Source organism: Lampetra planeri, chromosome 78 (assembly GCF_965212315.1).
Source record: "Lampetra planeri chromosome 78, kcLamPlan1.2.h2, whole genome shotgun sequence".
NCBI lineage: Eukaryota > Metazoa > Chordata > Hyperoartia > Petromyzontiformes > Petromyzontidae > Lampetra > Lampetra planeri.
In genome coordinates, this window is record NC_136183.1 from 3,123,466 (window position 1) to 3,140,242 (window position 16,777).

Sequence of the window (16,777 nt, forward strand, 5' to 3'; positions counted from 1 at the left end):
TGCAGAGGTTCAAGGTTCAAATCCGACAGGCACACCTGGCAACCCCAGTAACATTCGCAAAAATATGCGCAGTCTGCTTAACGGCAGATGTAAAACATAGCGTTGTGTCATTCACAACGCACAGGTCATTGCATGTTGGTGTCACGGGTCAACATTGGGGTAATGCCAAACATTATCCAGAAACTACAGAATGGAGATGGCACGTCAATGATCGCCCCCTACCGACAGACTCATGTCCACGTGCAGGCCGGTGCAGGGCCACCTTGTGCCACGCAGGGGCAGCTGCCACTTAGGGGGCACCTTTAGATTGTTTGAGATGAGATTCGATACGAAACACTGAGTTGCTGAGGCAATTAGGCAAGCGACTTATGAGTGGAAATATGATTTTGGTAACGAGTGAATGCGTGGGAGCTTCATTGTCTCTCGCTCCTGCCGACAGATTTACCCAGCCTACAGCTCCACAGATACCAGCTGCTCCTATTCTGCAGGGACAGCTACGCATGGTTCGAATTAAGTTCTAGATACACAGAGACTCACACAGAGATCCATAGATTAGCACCGTTGGTTACGTATGGTGCGAAAGACGTTCAACGTACACACAGAGACCTATAGATTAGCACGGTCGGCTATGTATGGTGTGAAAGAAGTTCCAGATACACAGAAACTCGGAGCAAGTTTGAGTCGCGTGTAGTCGTGGGCCGTGGAAGTTGAACAGGCGCGTGTTGCTACTGACAGTAGTTGAATATGGTTGGATTGACGCTGATAGAGACAACAACCGCTATTTGCCATTAAGTGGTGGTGACGTCACCACGACGCTTGTGCCAGGCCATGTGCACCTTGAGGCCACTGCCTTGGGATGAACTGTGTAGACTCGTCCTAAGCCATCAGATTCACCAACAGCAGCACGTCGCTTCCAATTTTTTTAGCAGTCCATGTGTAATGCGAGCGTAAGCGAGGTGTCGCTGCTCGGCTCTGGGCCAATCATACGGCCCGGGGTATTGGGGGCGGGGCCCAGTATGTGGGCGTACGTGAAGGTCCGCCGCTCACCTCCGGTCCAATCGGATGCGAGGAGAGCAGGGGCGGAACCTAAGGGCGGAGCCAGCGGGGCGCTATGGGTTGTCAGGATCTGGAAGGTTCGGTGAAGGGCGTGGTGAGAGGGTGGAGACAGGATCACGTGGTAAAGGGAATATAAGTGGGATCTGGAAGGGGCTCCGGGTCAGTTGGTGGAGTCACCGAGCAGGACCACGTAGGGTGGCCGAAGGGTACCCGCGCCATCAGCCACGTGGCTGGAGACGCTTCGAGCACAGCGTCAGCCAACGGTGTGCGGGAGTGGGGATCGGTGCGACTGACAGAAGGTGCATGCGGGGCGCGCGAGAGGAGCAGCCGGTCCACTGTCGGGACCAGCGGAGTGCGAGAGTCAAACGAGAATAAAGAGAGAGAGACGGAGACCCAGCAGTGTGTCGGCGAAATCCTTTATTACACATGTATAGTAGGAGGAAACTTAATGGTAGAGCAGGTTGGCAGCAAATGGGTCACTTGTGCACCAAACAAAGAATGCCATAAGGGTTGTATCTTGTGGAGCCAGGGTCTGTTGTGGGGCATTTCCTTTGGTGATGTAGATGTGTTGACCATTTTGGAGGTGAAGTGCCAAATGGACGACTGTGGGGGAACGGTCATGGATGGGGAAGCCAAGAATTCTGCAAATGGCCTCATTGTTGCTGATGTATCTTCCTTGGAAAAAAAGGTTAAGCTCATGCGCACTTTGCCCCTCTGTTTTGTAAGGCAAAGACAGGCATGTCCGAGCATTTGTTGATGTATTGGCAAACATAATTGATGGCTTTTTTTAGAATAGCAGAATTTCACGGTAAAGTGGGCCTGGAAGATCTTGCACAGAAGAGGGCAGTAGGGAATGATCCACCGGTTGTGAACCTTAATTAGCGAGTTAGTGGCAGGTCTGAGCGTTGTTTGAAATTCATGTTCAGTATGTCTGTGACGATAGCCATCATGGGCCGACTGAGTGTCTTTCAAGTAGTTCCGTGGATACCTCTTGGTACACCTGTGGTCTTGCATACATGGCGCATTTGGATAGAACTGGACACATGGGCCATGGACCATTTGGTTGCAGACCACATAGAAAAAAGGGCAGGGTCTGAATGGGGGTGAGATAGCACAGCACTGATAAATGTGTCAATGTGACTTGCATGAATTATTTCCCTCATCCATAGCGAAATGTGAGCATGAGGAAGATGACGTTTTTGCCACCCAATGGTGTGCAAGTTACTGCTTGCCTATCCAAACATGTCGCCTTCGTTGGTCATAATAAGCATCATGAGGTCATAAACTTTGAATTTTAGACCCTTGCTAAGATGTCATGTCTGTCTGGTGGCTTTTGGATTGGATAAAGGTAAACCTGGATCTCCTTTCATTTGGGATTGCAAGTGAAGGTGATGAAGAGATGGGGAGTGGCATATTGGCTGATGTACGTCATGGCATCCCGAGTCTTCTCATGCATGTATCTTGGTGGAGCTGTGAAAGATGAAGGCAAAATAACTAATCAGCTCACATTGTGACAGTTTGCATCTCCTTCGGCATTGATGAAGTCCCAGAGATGAGCATACTGTTCACACGCAGGCGGTTTTGATTCAATAGAATGTGGCATACTCATCGACAACATACTGGTGAAAGAGGTTGGCGCACCATAATGTGGTGTCCTCCTCTGTCCATGATCACGAAGGAATATATGTTTTTTTAGAGGAGACAGTTTCGTGAAGATGTCTTTGTCCTGCAGCTTTGCAATTGGAGGAATCTTGACGTGGTACCCATCTTGGCCTTGCGACAGAAAAATGTGTTATTGTAGGGCATCGTATGCTCCGTTAGTGTCAAGAAATTGTGCGATGGTGTTTTCTTGGTATGGAAGAACAATGTCTCTCTCACAATGTTCCTCACCCACCGTAAGAAAGCAAGGTCAATAATATTTGGGACATTGAACCTCCCTGCGTGCTCCCCGCTTTGGTGGAAAGTAAAGGTGTGGTACGGAAAAATTTAAATGGGTGATGTTCCCACGAATGTCACAAAACGATAGACGAAATGCAATGGGCTGTTGCTAAGAAAATCCAACGTATTTAGCAGTATAACATTTTAATCGGCATCGTAGTACTACATATCAGTAAATAGCGTGGCGTGTGCAATCGAAACAATAGAAATGCATTGAAGAAATAAGATGAAATAAGTTTACATTAAAGAGCAGCAGTACGCACGGGTAAGTTGAGAAGTAGGCTACAGTCTAGATTACAGACTGCCAGTATGCTGACTCAATGACATAAGCATTGCTACAGTAGACATAAAAAGCTGGCAATATGGTCAGCAGCTGAAAAAGCAGGATACAGTCGACATGAAAGGCTGGCAGTACACTGAGTGAGGTAAAGAAGCAGGCAACAGATTATAGACTGTTCTGCCTCACGGCAGGGGTTTTGCCTCACGGCAGATGGGGGGAGGGGGGGCGTATGTACATAGAGATTTCCTGTTTTTTATGCTAATTTTGGTCACGTGACCAGGAAGTTGCGATTTAAGATTCCCGCTCAACCACGCGGGCGTCGGCCATTACACACATAATTCAAGATGGCGGCACACATCGCGTCCCAGTGAAGCCAGCCACAATTGTCCATTGTGGGACTTTAAGAGGCATTGTCTGTAAGTTCTTTTATGTTCTTATAATATTGGCAATGCTGTTATAATGTTATAATGACCGTTATAATGATGTAAACGCCTTTATAATGCTGTTAAATTGTTATGATAAATACGAGTGCTAGTTAACAACGAAGCCTGCTACTGTACTTTCCTTATTGTGAATGTTACTTGTAATTTAATAAATCGAGTCAAACTTGTACCCAAGCAACTTTATTGCGATCCTGAGAGCAAGGATGACGAAATATCTCATCCACAATTTAGTGTTATGTGTAATACTGTACATTTGGGGTGCAATGTGATGAATACACGATGTGCCTTTATGTAACAGCAGCTTATGCTCTTGTATAGTTATTCAGTGGTAATGTAGGGGCCTGGTCCATCCAGGATCTATTGTTGAGAAACATGTTATCTAAAACAATGGTATGATGATGTGGTGTTCATTCATTGTGTTGGTGTTTCCGTGTATTAACAGATGTTGTATCTGTGCTGTTTTCTTACCAGTTTTACCTCGTTAAATTCAATAAATGACGTTTGGAGTCAGATGTTCATCCTGGCTCTGAGGGTTTATTGGACGCGAGGTTAACTACTCAGCTAGCGGTGCAACACAGCGCACAGCGAGGCGGAGATAGCAGTTAAGACACACACAACACAGACGGGTTGGCAGGTAGGGGGCGGAGCCACAGACGGTGAGAAACCAGGGTAAGCATCTGATTGGAATGGTGGCTGTTATTTATAGCACATGTTAATGATCCACGTGCAATGTATGTGTATGTAAGACTTTATCTATGCGAGGAGTGGTGGCGCAGTTATATCACTGCATTATGAATTCAACAATTAGAGTTTGATAATCGTCGACAGCAAACATCATTGATAAGTGAAAGCCGAACTTATTATGGACTTCTATGTTGAATGATCCTCAATTAATTACATGGTGAAGTGAGGAAACATTAATACTGAGCAGATGAAGGCGGCCAGGCATGGTTCTGGACACACCACCCCATTTTTACCATGCCAGTGTGTGACAGTGTCAAGTTTGTATCTCGTGTATAATATATTAACTCCATTGAACACGCAGGTTAAATCAAAACAATTGCTTATTTCTGTTTTATTCTCGAACTTTTTCTAAGAATGGATAAAGTCAAGAAATTAACACAGCACATTTCCAGCTGAAGTTAGATCTGTTCATCAAAGCATTCAAACAAGTCTGAACCTGGCTTCACGCCTCTAACTTGCGATTGAACATTAATTTATACATTTCTGCATAATACAAATAGTCGTATATTCAACATCCTTTGCTATGTTTGCTTGATTATTATAAATTTTCTTTTTGTAGCCAGACAGCCAAAATTGTGTGCTTGGAGTTTTGGGTTGACATTCATTTTAAATATACTAGGGTTTCCAGGCATATGTATGACCATTAGCCCTCTCATTGTGTGCCTTAACAGCCCATGTGATGAATTGGGGAATCTTTTTTACTATATCATGAATATATGAAAAAATATGGACGTGTAAGTCATGTGTAACTGTGTATATATGCATTCCTCTGTGCCTCGATACTGACGTAGATGGTGTGGATATTTTTTTTCTGTCTGCATTTGCGCTTCCTCTGCAGAAATGGCCTGATGGAGCAAAGGCACTCAGCGCAGCTCGGTACAAGAAGGAAACAATGCGACCAGTGTGCATACAGCACGGATCGTACTGGAAATTTGACACAGCACCAGGGAACTCACACATGAGAGAAACCCTTCAAGTGCACTGTGTGTGAGAAGAAATTTGCATGGTCATCAGTTCTTCAGAGCCACCAGAGAACACACCGGAAAAAAGCCCTTCAAGTGCAGTGTGTGTGGCAAAGCCTTTTCAGTTTCATCTGCTCTTAATAAACACCAGAGAACACACACAGGAGATAAATCCTTCAAGTGCACTCTGTAAGGGAAGGCGTTTGCACATTCATGATCACATCTTCAAAGACACCAGATAAGAACACAGGCATCAGAAGATCCCCAAGGAGTGGAGTCTGAAATCGAAGTGATGGTGAATAGCGAATAATTGAAGATAAAATGTGAAGATGAAGATTCAACTCCAAAATAAGACCTTCACATCGATGGAGGCAACGTGAATCAGGAGGAGAATTCTGATGCAGAGCAAGGCAACTCCAAGCAGTATGTGCAAGTAGAGGTGTGGGTGAAATTCTTCGACAATACAAAGTCAAATGGAGACCCGGTTGATGTGTAAGCCTGAGACAATGAAGCCCCAATAGATTCATATTTGTCACAGGCCTTTAATGAATAGAATGTGAAGTTGAACACTACATTCCTCGATTCAACCTGCAGAGTAAGAGCAGCCAGTATTAGCGGACCTGTGGGTTGGGTAGATCTCTAACTAGGAGCGAGAGGAAATAAGCTCCCCAGCATTCACTCTGTTATAAAATTATTATCATTTATATGGCGCTTGCTTAATCGCCTCAGAAACTCGGAGCTTTGTATAATATCTCATCACAAACACTCTAAGAGCACCCCCAAGAGGCTGCTGCACCTGTGTGGCATAAGGTGGCCCTGGACCAGCCTTCATGTGGGCATGAGTCTGTCAGTAGGGGACGATAATTGATGTGTAATCTCCATTACGTAATTTCTGGATGTTTGGAATTACCCAAATATTGACCATGACACTAACATGCAATGACTTCGTTTTCAATGACACAATAGTATGTGTACATCTGCTGTTAAGCAGACGGTGCATATTTTGGTTAATATTACTGGAGTAGACAGGGGTGCCTGTCTGATTTGAACCTTGAACTTCTGCAATAAATAGAGAATGTGCTACCACCTGGCTTCCCTCAATCTGAGTAGGCATAGCAGCCTGAATGTTCCTAACTGGTGCAGATGGTCCTTTTAGAGGGGTCCACGTTTCACATGCCTATAGAAGGGAGGGTATGACTGTGGCCGAGAAGACCCGAAGCTCCGTGCGGAGGGACAGACCAGCTAGCTTCCACACAGCATCGCGCAGCTGATGAAACGATAATGCCGCCCGACTGATTCGGACCACCCACACACTGTACGCACATACGCAGTGTAGACGTATTATGTACACATACAGCGGAAACACACAGTGTACCCGCACAGTATACAACAACCACCATTCGCCACTAAGTGGCAGTGACGTCACCACGACGCTTGTGCCAGGCTATGTGCACCTTGAGGCCACGTGAAGTGTCGAACGCCCGCTGGCAGGAGGTCACGGGGCAGAGCCAGGTGCCACGGGTCAACTTACTGAGATGAGTGGGTGATGCACCACCTGTGCCCCCTATTGTGCCAACTTGCTGTGCTTTAGCCACCCGGCGCTCCACTCGTTGTGACCGTCGCTCCTCCGCCCTCCTTTGTTGTTGGAGGGCGACTGCCTCCAACTGCCCAGTAGAGTCCTTCACGAGCCTCCTCCACAAAAGCCGATCTTGACACCGCTGGTACCAGTCATCGGTAAGTCCACTCAGCTCCACATCCTCCTGTATCACATCACTCAATTTCTTCTCTAGCCCATGCCACGCCCGTTTAGCCCCCTCGATCCGGCCAACAAAAGCTGTTTAGGCATGCGGTGACTTGGTATGCGGGCTACATGGCCCAGCCAACGCAGCCTATCCTGCCGGAGGAGCTCACCGATGGGACTTTATCAACATCTTTCAAGGATTTGTGAGCTTCTCACACAATCCAGCCTGGTTAAACCCAGGATGGATCGTAGGCAGGCCAGCATAAATGTTTCTAACCAGCGAAGATGTTCCATTAGGGGGGTCCATGTTTTCCAAGCGTAGAGAAGAGAGCGAATGACTGTGGCCGAGAAGACCTGAAACTTCGTGCGGAGTGACAGACGAGGTAGCTTCCGCACAGCATTACGCAACCGATGAAAATATAATGCCGCTCGACTGATTCGGAGTGAGACCTCTGCTGTTAAATCGGAGCCGGTCATAAGCACACTGCCCAGATATGGGAAACTTTACACTTTCTCCACAACTGCCCCATCACCAATTGGGAGTTGTGGGTGTGGAGTGTCCCATTGTACAAAATACCCTGGCAGGTGCTTAGATTTGGTGGGGCTGATGGTAAGGCCCCACCTCTTAGTGGCAAGCTCCAGGTTTATCAGCAGTGAGCAGCGATTACCAGATCATCGGCATACATAACATGGTTGAGCAATAGGGAGCCATCCCTTGGCCGCACCCGAGCATCGATCAGCCTCCCATTATATCTGTGTAGAGGTGTTACGGAGGAGCTGTATGTGTAGGGGTGTTAGAGAGAGAGCCGTTATGCATGGCAGCTTATGGGAAACAAACACAGTGGGCGGGGCTACGTGAGTGCACGGGGGGGGTGCTCTCAACGACGTCCGCACTAGGCAGCCCGGGGCCCCACCCCTCAGCGGGGGTGGAGTATAAAGGGGGATGTGTCAGAGGGCTCGGGGCAGAATGTTTAAGTAAACTCTTGAAGACCGAAGACTGCCTAGCTAGAGCCCTGGACTCCCCTGGGACGCCGCCCTTGTCAGGGCCGCGCAGGACCGAGCCAGCGGCGTGGTCCCGTGAACCAGAGCCAGGACTCTGGGACTCCGGGTACCGTAGCCCGACTGACCAGTGTCGGGCCAGACAGCCTCCCCTAGCCCAGTAATTGGAGGATTAGGAGGCAGGCTAGGGGTAGCTAGCCGTGTGTTCCCAGCTATCCGGGTGAGGGGGCCGATACCCCCTCCAGTACTGTATGTCCCCAGTGACTGTTGTGAAATAAATACGTGTGCCTCTACTCGGGTGTCCACGCGTCCTCAACGGTACTACATCTGGTGACAGAAGTGAACAACAACGAACATGGACACGCGCCGAACAGCTCGGGCCGGGGTGCAGGAGGCGGAGGAGACCGCGGGAAGTGCGGTGCCAGAGACGGCTGATGGAGGCAACGAGCAGCCGGGGCCGAATGCATCCTTACCGGGGCATCAGGAGGAAGGGGAGTCGCCATCCGACGGACTTCGGCTGGCGCACGCGAGGCTGGCGGAGCTGCTGTATGCTGCTGCCGCCACACTCGAGAGCATCACTCGGCTGGGGGCTGCTGGACCGCCGCGGGGCGAGGACGGCCGACGACCGTTGCGCCTTCCCGCCATTTCTACTGACTACAACTTTGAATCTCCCGCCATCGCCGCAGCAGCTGCCGAGGGCGTGGCCAGCCTCAACCTGGGGTCCGACATCGGCCTCGCAGGGGCTGCCGCGTCACCACCAACGGACGGAGCGTCACCATCAGCGCGACAGGCGATTCCATCTGTCGTTCGTGCTGACGCTCAGCCGAGTTGCGGGGACAGCAAAGCGCGGGCCTCCACGGCGATCACTGCGCTACACCCAAGGCTGCCCCCACTGAAAGAGTTTGTAGCTGAGAAGGGCGACTGGGGGGGGTTCCAGCGGCGCTTCCTCGCGCACCAAGAAATGGCGGGGTGGTCGGACGCCGAAGCCCTCTGCGCGCTGCCGGCGCTCCTCGACGGCGACGCCCTCGCCGCTCTTACGTCGGCACCGAGGGACAAGCGCTCCACTCTTCAGATGGCGCTGCAGTTGCTGGCTGGGGTCTACGGACCTTCGGCGGAATGCAGACAGCGATTTTACGATCGCCAGCGGGGTGCAAAGGAGTCGCCCCTCGCCTACCGTACGAGCCTTCTGGCGTTGGCAAAGACGGCCTTCCCTCGTATGGATGACCAAGGCGTGGACGCGATGGTCACTGAGAAAATTCTTCTGCTGGCGGACGACCTGGACATCGCCATCGTCGCACAGGAGGACACGGAGATGGGTTCCCTCCAGGCGGCGCGGCTCCTCCACGCTAACCTCCTGTCACAGCGACGGAAGGCCAGCAGGGCAGCGGCCGGGCGTACGGTGGCTGCCGTCACCCCCCCGACGGAGGAGGTCTACGCCGCCGACTTCCGACAGCAGCAGAGGGTGGGAGTACGGGCGGGCCGGGATGGGTCGGGCCGCTCCGACCGTCCGTCATCACCGCCTGCGCTCCCGCGCTGCTATAACTGTGGCATCTGGGGCCACGTCGCCTCGGGGTGCCGCTCTCCTCGACAGCGGGGGACGACGCCTCGCCGGGACGCCGGCCCTCCTCCTCCTTCCAAGCTCCATCAACATGACCCGGCGAGTCGCGGCACCCCACATGTTTGGCCAAAGCACACACCCGTTACACACAAGCACACCGCAACGAACGGGGGGCCAACATTGCGCACCGTCGGGCCAACACGCACCACTATGGGGACCCAAATCGAACCCAGGCAGTGGTCCGTGTTGGCCCACCGCGTTGTGGCGGCGTCGTCGGGGTCGTCGGCCGTAGTAGGGCACATTCACGGGGTCGAAGTGCGTATCCTCGTCGATACAGGAGCGTCGGCGACTATCATTTCGGAACTCATATACAACATTCTCCCCGTCCAGAGTCGTCCTTTGCTACCGGTTAATGTCCCATTCTACGCTGCTAACGGGGGCTCATTGGGTATCATGGGTCAGATTCGCGCACAAATTTCGATCAGTGATATTAAATTGTCCGGCCCCATTTTTGTTTCCTCCTCGCTGGCGGTTCCGTGCCTGCTGGGGACGGACTTCTTGGGCAAAATGCCAATTCGGATTTTGATTGATCAAGGTTGCATTGAGCTCCCGTCGGGACGACGGATGGCGTTTTTGCCTTCCCCTACTGCGGCTCGGTCGGCGTTCGCGACGGTACCGGCGTTTGTCGTTCAAACGGTTCGCGTGCCGCCGGGGGCACAAATGTTGGTGCCCCTAAAACTTCGTAGGCCCTTCGCTAAGGGTGTTGGGGACCAGGGTGTCCTGCTGGGGCCATCTAGGGCCGGGGTTAGCGGGCCGCATTTAATTCCCGCCCAGACCATCGTAAGGGGGGACGGGGACCCTTTCATCGCGGTCCTCAATGTGGGGTCGCAGGCCGTGGTAATTCCTCAAGGGACCGTGCTTGCTCGCGCAACGCCGGTGCCCTGCGAGGAACCTGTCGCCAATCACGTTGGCACTGCCACTCTGCCGCTTCCACATTCGGACACCGATGAAGGGTGGCTTGAGGCGCTTTGTGCGGGATCGACGGACCTGTCGGATGTAGAGCATCAAAAACTTAGGACACTCCTGCGCGAATTTGCCGACGTGTTCAGTCAGAACAAATTTGATTTAGGCTGTACCCATTTGCTGCGTCACCATATTGATATGGGTGACAGCGCGCCCATACGCCAAAATCCCTTCCGGCTGAGTCCCGCCGAGAAGGACCATGTCAAATCGGCTGTTGATGACATGTTAACCGCCGACATCATTTCTCCCTCTACCAGCCCGTGGGGAGCGCCGATCGTTCTGGTTAAGAAACAGGATGGATCGTTGCGGTTTTGCGTCGATTTTCGCCGCCTCAACAAAATTTCCGTTGCTGACGCATACCCGCTTCCCCGTATTGACGAATCGCTGGACGCCTTGGCGGGGGCGCGATTCTTCTCCACATTGGATTTGCTTTCGGGATTCTGGCAGCTTCCTCTGGACGATGAATCTAAGCCTAAAACTGCATTCCGTACACCACATGGTCTCTTCCAATTTAACCGGTTGCCGATGGGATTACACTCGGCGCCGGCGACTTTCCAGCGATTGATGGAATTGGTTTTGGCTGGATTGCAGTGGGATTCGGGTTTAATCTATTTGGATGACGTTATCGTCTTTAGCAGAACATTTGACGAGCATCTCCAGAGGTTGCGGGCCGTTTTCCTCAAAATGCGGGCTGCTAATTTGAAATTTAAACCCCAAAAGTCTAATTTATTGCGCGAATCGGTACGTTATTTGGGGCACATCGTGGGACGCTCGGGTATTGCTACCGATCCCGCCAAAACACAGTGCGTCAGCTCCTGGCCGACTCCCACCTCGGTGGGAGAGGTCAGGAGCTTCGTTGGTTTCGCGTCATATTACCGACGCTTTGTCGCGGACTTTGCCACCATTGCTAAGCCCCTGCACGCTTTGACGTCAAAGGGGGTCCGCTTCCATTGGGGACAGGAGGAGGAGGCTGCGTTCCGCTCCCTTCGGGACACTCTGGTTAATGCCCCTCCCCTGGTTTATCCCGATTTTTCAAAACCCTTTGTGCTCGATACCGACGCGAGCAACACAGGTATTGGGGGCGTGCTTTCCCAGGTGGTTGAGGGCGTGGAACGGGTGGTCACGTACGGTAGTCGAGTGTTGTCTCCAGTGGAGCAACGATATTGTGTCACCCGTCGGGAACTGCTGGCAATTGTCTATTTCATCCAGCAGTACCGGCCATATCTGTACGGGCAGCGTTTCACCGTCCGTACAGACCATGCGGCGCTACAGTACGCCCTGCGAGTCCAACAACCATCGGGACAATTGTCTCGATGGCTGGAGGTTCTCCAGGATTTTGATTTTGAGACCACGTACCGTAAGGGCGTTCGCCACACCAACTCGGACGCTCTGTCGCGCATGCCAACCACCCCCGAATGCCCATGCTTCCTAGGGTCGGGTCGGTGCAGGCATCCTGGTGAAATGCCTGTTCCGGTCTTGGCGGCTGCTGACGACGCAGCGTCAATGACGAATTCCATCGCACAACAGGGATCTGATTCCCTGTTGGGGTTGCCTGCCACGGAATGGGGGCGTTTGCAGATGGAAGATACCTCCCTCCTTGCGTTGCGCCGCCGCGTCGGGGACCGGGGGCGGGGGAGGGGTGATGCCGACGCATGGGAAATGCTCGGTGGGTTGTTAATGCATTGGGACGGGAAATCCCATCGACACCGGCTGGTGGTCCCTTCGGGGTTACGGGGTAGGGTGGTGTGGGCCGCTCACGAGCGCCTCCTCCACCTGGGAACCCAAAAGACCCTGGCCTTGCTCCAACTTGATTTTATTTGGCCGGGCATGACAAGGGATGTCGGGGATCTGTTAGGGTCGTGCCCTAGGTGTGCGCAGCGGAAACCACCAGCGAGGGAGTCGAACCCGCCCCTGCAGTCTATCAGGGTCTCCCGGGTGAACGAACTTGTCGCGCTGGATATTCTGGGACCATTCCCCGCCACCCCCAGGGGAATAGATATTTGTTAACCGGGGTGGAGTACTTCACGCGCTGGCCTATGGCCTGGCCCCTGGCCAACCAGTCGGCAGCAGCCATCGTGGAGGCCTTTGTCCAGGGATATGTCCTTGACAAAGGTGCTCCCGAGCGGCTGCTGACCGACCAGGGTAAAAAATTTTCTGGCAAATTGCTTCAACAGGTCTGTGAGATCCTGGGCACGAAAAAGATTCGGACCTCTCCATATCACCCACAAACCGACGGGATGGTCGAGCGGTTGCATCGTACCATCACGTCGATGTTGTCACAGCAGGTTTCGGACTCACAGGGAAAAACTCAATTGGCCGAACATGTTAAATTTAACCTGGAAAAATTGACAGAGGCGCGGGATGCTGCCATGAAAAATTCTGACATGCGGCAGAGGGCTAATGAGCGCCTCAGACTGGGTCGCGTGCATGTGCTACAGTGGAAGCCGGGGGACAGGGCATGGCTGCACTGTCCCCAGGTACCGCTCGCGACCTCCTCAAAACTGGTGCGGCCGTGGCGGGGCCCCGTCGAGGTGGTTGAGGTCCTGAGACCTCAGTGCGTACGCATTAAATGGGGGAAGCGCCGGTGGTTTGTACACCCCTCCAGGCTCAAACCCTTCGTTGCGGTGCGAGGTCCCACTACACACGCGCGTGGCCAAACATGTGGGGGGGCGACCGACTCAAAGAGTTCGTCTCCGCTGCTCTCGCCTGACGCGTTGCCGGCTGTCCCGCCCCCAGGTGCACCGGGAGTGACGGGCTCACGCCCGACGACCCCCACGGGGGATGCCGAGGGTCTTGCGACGTCAACAACAGACTCACTCGGAGATGGACACTTGCCACCCGACGGCCTGCCGGCCGGGGTTATCCCGTGTGACGGGCCTGCGGCGAGGACGCGCGCAAAAATGCGCAGACTCTTGTGACGCACGGAGTGAAAATGGGGAAAAAAAGGAAAAAAATAAAAAAAAAATTTTTGAAATATTTTTTTTCCTGTGTACGTTCACATGTTATGCTCACTGTGTGCGGCGTCGGTGGTGTGCTCCTGGCACATTGCATTGTACGAATGTTGTGTTCGCTGTGTGTTGTGTGTGTGCTGGGGGGTTTCCTGAAAAAAATGTATATACGTTGGTTGTACGGATTTCGTATTTATTCGGGGGTGGGGTGCGTCGGGTTATTTTCCCTTCCTGTTGTTCTTCTCGTTGCGTTATTGTTGTAAAAATGAGGCACACGCTGGGGGATCGAGGGGTGAATTAACTTTTATTGTCAAGGTTGCAGCCGGGACGGCTGCGAGCTGTACAGGGGGGGGGTGATGTAGGGGTGTTACGGAGGAGCTGTATGTGTAGGGGTGTTAGAGAGAGAGCCGTTATGCATGGCAGCTTATGGGAAACAAACACAGTGGGCGGGGCTACGTGAGTGCACGGGGGGGGTGCTCTCAACGACGTCCGCACCAGGCAGCCCGGGGCCCCACCCCTCAGCGGGGGTGGAGTATAAAGGGGGATGTGTCAGAGGGCTCGGGGCAGAATGTTTAAGTAAACTCTTGAAGACCGAAGACTGCCTAGCTAGAGCCCTGGACTCCCCTGGGACGCCGCCCTTGTCAGGGCCGCGCAGGACCGAGCCAGCGGCGTGGTCCCGTGAACCAGAGCCAGGACTCTGGGACTCCGGGTACCGTAGCCCGACTGACCAGTGTCGGGCCAGACAGCCTCCCCTAGCCCAGTAATTGGAGGATTAGGAGGCAGGCTAGGGGTAGCTAGCCGTGTGTTCCCAGCTATCCGGGTGAGGGGGCCGATACCCCCTCCAGTACTGTATGTCCCCAGTGACTGTTGTGAAATAAATACGTGTGCCTCTACTCGGGTGTCCACGCGTCCTCAACGGTACTACATCTGGTGACAGAAGTGAACAACAACGAACATGGACACGCGCCGAACAGCTCGGGCCGGGGTGCAGGAGGCGGAGGAGACCGCGGGAAGTGCGGTGCTAGAGACGGCTGATGGAGGCAACGAGCAGCCAGGGCCGAATGCATCCTTACCGGGGCATCGGGAGGAAGGGGAGTCGCCATCCGACGGACTTCGGCTGGCGCACGCGAGGCTGGCGGAGCTGCTGTATGCTGCTGCCGCCACACTCGAGAGCATCACTCGGCTGGGGGCTGCTGGACCGCCGCGGGGCGAGGACGGCCGACGACCGTTGCGCCTTCCCGCCATTTCTACTGACTACAACTTTGAATCTCCCGCCATCGCCGCAGCAGCTGCCGAGGGTGTGGCCAGCCTCAACCTGGGGTCCGACATCGGCCTCGCAGGGGCTGCTGCGTCACCACCAACGGACGGAGCGTCACCATCAGCGCGACAGGCGATTCCATCTGTCGTTCGTGCTGACGCTCAGCCGAGTTGCGGGGACAGCAAAGCGCGGGCCTCCACGGCGATCACTGCGCTACACCAAAGGCTGCCCCCACTGAAAGAGTTTGTAGCTGAGGAGGGCGACTGGGGGGGGTTCCAGCGGCGCTTCCTCGCGCACCAAGAAATGGCGGGGTGGTCGGACGCCGAAGCCCTCTGCGCGCTGCCGGCGCTCCTCGACGGCGACGCCCTCGCCGCTCTTACGTCGGCACCGAGGGACAAGCGCTCCACTCTTCAGATGGCGCTGCAGTTGCTGGCTGGGGTCTACGGACCTTCGGAGGAATGCAGACAGCAATTTTACGATCGCCAGCGGGGTGAAAAGGAGTCGCCCCTCGCCTACCGTACGAGCCTTCTGGCGTTGGCAAAGACGGCCTTCCCTCGTATGGATGACCAAGGCGTGGACGCGATGGTCACTGAGAAAATTCTTCTGCTGGCGGACGACCTGGACATCGCCATCGTCGCACAGGAGGACACGGAGATGGGTTCCCTCTAGGCGGCGCGGCTCCTCCACGCTAACCTCCTGTCACAGCGACGGAAGGCCAGCAGGGCAGCGGCCGGGCGTACGGTGGCTGCCGTCACCCCCCCGACGGAGGAGGTCTACGCCGCCGACTTCCGACAGCAGCAGAGGGTGGGAGTACGGGCGGGCCGGGATGGGTCGGGCCGCTCCGACCGTCCGTCATCACCGCCTGCGCTCCCGCGCTGCTATAACTGTGGCATCCGGGGCCACGTCGCCTCGGGGTGCCGCTCTCCTCGACAGCGGGGGACGACGCCTCGCCGGGACGCCGGCCCTCCTCCTCCTTCCAAGCTCCATCAACATGACCCGGCGAGTCGCGGCACCCCACATGTTTGGCCAAAGCACACACCCGTTACACACAAGCACACCGCAACGAACGGGGGGCCAACATTGCGCACCGTCGGGCCAACACGCACCACTATGGGGACCCAAATCGAACCCAGGCAGTGGTCCGTGTTGGCCCACCGCGTTGTGGCGGCGTCGTCGGGGTCGTCGGCCGTAGTAGGGGTAGCTAGCTGTGTGTTCCCAGCTATCCGGGTGAGGGGGCCGATACCCCCTCCAGTACTGTATGTCCCCAGTGACTGTTGTGAAATAAATACGTGTGCCTCTACTCGGGTGTCCACGCGTCCTCAACGGTACTACATCTGTACCAGATGGAAATTCCTTCTGCACAGCTATTGAAGGCCTCATGAACTATGTGGTCAAAATAGATGTTAAATAATGTCGGAGCGAGAGGACATCCCTGTCACACCCCAAGGTGTACAGCGAATGGCTCCGACTCCCGGCCACGCAGTTTTACCCAGGCCCACTCACCATCATGAAGGTCCTAATTATCGTGAGCAGAGGGTCAGGGACTCCGAAAGCACGAAGAACAACCCAGAGCCCAGGCCTCCTGATGGTATCGTAGGCCTTGACCAGGTCAATAAAGCAGAGATGTAAGTCTTGTTGGAATTCCCTATACCTCTGCTGTAGCAGACGGAGAGAAAATATGGCATCCGTGCAGGACCACCCTTTCCTGAAACCACATTGAGGCTCCACAAGCCTCTCCTCAGCGTGCCTAGCAAGGCGATGTTGAATAATCTTTGCCAGGACCTTTCCCGGCACACTGAGGAGTGAGATGCCCCTGTAGTTGCTATA